Source organism: Pteronotus mesoamericanus, unplaced genomic scaffold (assembly GCF_021234165.1).
Source record: "Pteronotus mesoamericanus isolate MK-2021 breed Mesoamerican mustached bat unplaced genomic scaffold, CSHL_Meso_final scaffold_12, whole genome shotgun sequence".
NCBI classification, from domain to species: Eukaryota; Metazoa; Chordata; class Mammalia; order Chiroptera; family Mormoopidae; genus Pteronotus; species Pteronotus mesoamericanus.
The window spans coordinates 10,806,600-10,810,090 of record NW_026555303.1 but is presented as its reverse complement, the minus strand read 5'-3'; the positions used below and the strand labels follow the sequence as shown (position 1 = coordinate 10,810,090).

The following is a 3,491-nucleotide window of genomic DNA, read 5'->3' as shown; positions in this document are numbered from 1 at the left end:
ATTGTTTATTCTGGATTGTTTCTCTACAATCTAGTTGTAACACCAGATTGGTCCTGGAAAGAGGTTAGTGTAGCTTCCACTTACTTCTCCACCATCTCGGATCCTCCAAAAGATCCTGTATCATGTTAACCAGATCACAAGTTTATATAAGCAGCAGATAAGATACGGACAATGTCTTATACATTTATTTTTACTTCACAGCACCTAGCACAGAACTTTTCATGGGTGTTTGACAAACAATCATTGCTTTAATTTAATACAAAATGGATCAAATATTCCTCAATGTATCATTAAGATTAAAGCCACTCAAAAGACCCTCAAAGTCTGTGGATAGTCATAGATTTAACTTGAGGTTTGAATAGCCTATTAATCTTCCAGAAGTTCACATGAATAGCACAAGCTGCAGAAGAGCAAGTCCCTTTGCCCAACTCATATCTGCCTTTGGGGGAAGTTCTGCTACTCTCTGCTCCTCACCATGTGAAATGATATAGTCAAAGGAATAATTGCCCTTTCAAATGAAGTGCTACAAAGGAGATATACAGTTCATCAAGGCCTGACATAGTTGTGGGGTTAAAAAAGGCAGTCTTGGCCTGCACATTTTATTTTCCAGGCCCCATCCTCTAGGTTTTTCAGCAAGTCATGATGATGGTGGACATGTCTCATGGTGAGCTGGCAGATTCCCTGCTTGTTTCCAAGGGCTCCTCAAACCTCCTTCAGTGTCAGTGGCTGGTGCCAGGAACTTGATGAAGCACAGGGGCCTGAGGTTTCAGGAAAGACTGCAGTCAGGGAGACCGCAATGCAGCCCGAAGCCAGGGCTAGGGGAGAGGCCTATCCGTGGGGTGAATGTGACAAACCCCACCCCCACCATCTTCCTCCGGAGAACACAAGGAGTAAGGGTGACTCTGGGGTCCTTCCAAGCCACCGACCCCACCCAGAGGTCAGCACCCAGAGCTGGCCTGGCATTGGAGCAGAGCAGCGGCACCATGCAGGTCACCCTGAAGACTCTGCAGCAGCAGACCTTTAAGATCCACATTCACCCGCACAAGATGGTGAAAGCACTGAAAGACAAGACTGAGTCTGAAAAGGGTAAAGATGCCTTTCCTGTAGCGGGTCAAGAATTAATTTATGCAGGCAAAATCCTCAATTATGATACTGCTCTCAACAAATATAAAATTGATGAGAAAAACTTTGTGGTGATTATGGTGACAAAACCCAAAGAAATGACAATACCAGCACCAACAACAACTCAACAATCAAATCCTGCCATTACTACTGAGGCAGGAAATAGTCAGGAAGGTGGAAACTCCAGAGGTGCCTCAGGGCTAAAATGAAGAACATCAATAAAGGGTGGAGACCTTGTTCTAAGACTGGTAGTTTCTGCTTTATGGAAAAGCACTGAATCCTAGTAAATCAGGAATGCAACCAGAAGATGACATGCATTTTCTATGTATATGATATTTTTCAGGTCACAAATTAAATATTTGGCAATGATTGTCTATATGAGAGAGTGAGTGGGTGTAGATGCTAATAAACAAAATTAAATTAAATTAAATAAAAAGAGGAAAAAAAAAAGAAATGCGCCCACACAGATGCTACATGACCCCTTCTTCATTATAATAATATTATAATAAGTTAGCATTGTGGGACCCCCTTCCTGGTGGTCAATCAAGGAAACCATGGGAGACCACTTGTTCAGTAATGTGATAATATAACTACTTGTACATGTGCAATAAAAGCTCACCAAAACTAGCCAGGAGAGATAGGCTTAAAAGAATAAAAGCTCTCTAGCCACTGAGGTCAGGCCCTGTTAGCCTCTGCTCAGTTCTGCTCTGCTCTGCTTGGAGCTGGCCTGTTCCCATGTTCTGTGTGGCTTAATAAATCTGCTTTCTCTTGCTTTATGTTATAAACTCTGTGTATTTAGTTCAATGTTTTTGTCTGTGATCACCAAGAACCTTGTTACCTGTGCCCACCTGTGAAAATACCATGATTAGTTCCTTCACTGGACCAGCTGTGGCTCAGGTCCCAACCCTTGCCCCAGCTTTGGCTTCCACTCCCACACCTGCATCTATCACTCCAGCATCAATGACAACATCTTGTGAATCTGCACCTGCTAGTACAGCAAAACAGGAGAACCCTGCAGAAAAGCCAGCAGAAACACCAGTGTCTACTAGCCCAACATCAACTGACAGTACCTCAGGAGATTCTTCTTGGTCAAACCTTTTTAATGATGCAACAAGTGCACTGGTGACAGGTTAGTCTTATGAAAATATGGTGAGATTATGTCGATGGGCTATGAATTGAGAGCAAGTAGTTGCTGCCCTGAGAGCCAGTTTCAACAACCCTGCCAGAGCAGTGGAGTATCTTTTAATGGGAATTCCCAGAGACAGAGAAAGTCAGGCTGTTGTTGACTCCCTGCCAGCGGCTAGTACTGGGGCTCCTCAGTCTTCAGTGGCTACATCTGCAGCAACTATGACAACAACAAATACAACAAGTTCTGGAGGACATCCTCTTGAATTTTTATGGATCAGCATCAGTTTCAACAGATGAGACAAATTATTCAATAGAATCCTTCCCTTCTTCCATCATTGTTACAACAGATAGGTCAAGAAAATCCTCAGTTACTACAGAAAATTAGCCAACATCAGGAACATTTTTATTCAGATGTTAAATGAACCAGTTCAAGAAGCTGGTGGTCAAGGAGGAGGTGGAGGAGGTGGCAGTGTAGGAATTGCAGAAGCTGGAAGCAGTCATATGAACTACATTCAAGTTATGCCTCAGGAAAAATAGGCTATATAGAAAGGTTAAAGACATTAGGATTTCCTGAAAGACTTGTGATACAAGAATATTTTTCTTGTGAGAAGAATGAGAACTTGGCTGCCAATTTACTTCTACAACAAAACTTCGATGAAGATCAAATAGGACTTTTTTTTTTTTAATCTCACACTTCACACTAACTTTGTTCACTGGATTGTCTGCGATGACTTGGGCTCATATTCACAATACTTGGTATAAGGTAGTAGATTGTTGGGGGGTGGGGAGGGAAGGATCTAAGATATAGGGAAGGGATAAATACAATGCATGTCTGCTTCAGTTAGTGGATGCTGCAGATCCACACAGTATGTAAAATAGACAACCAAAAATCAACTTTTGCAGGTCTTTATATCTTGTATAAAACAGTAAGTAACTTCCTAGGTTTCATTATTTTTAGTGTAATAGATCCAGGGATTTAGTGTAATGCCCTGACTAATATTTCTTTGACTTAACATTGGTTTCAGAAGGAATCTCTGTTACCTAGAATCTACAGTAGTCTTTATCTTATGGCAACACTGGATAATGACTTTATGAAAATTTGAAACATCTATAAACAGAAATGCCGAATCATTGATGGTTATTGTTGTTGCCTCAAATAAGTATAAAATTAATGTCAAGAAAGCCCATTCTTTCATATTCTTTCAAGCCATACTTGGGGTAGGAAAGGGAAAAAGAGGAAC

The 3,491-nt window shown here is 41.4% G+C and overlaps 1 pseudogene; it reads left to right on the top strand.

Moving 5' to 3' along the window:
• Positions 1-983: 983 nt before the first annotated feature.
• On the top strand, positions 984-2,936 carry LOC129082177 (UV excision repair protein RAD23 homolog B-like; annotated as a pseudogene).
• Positions 2,937-3,491: the final 555 nt, after the last annotated feature.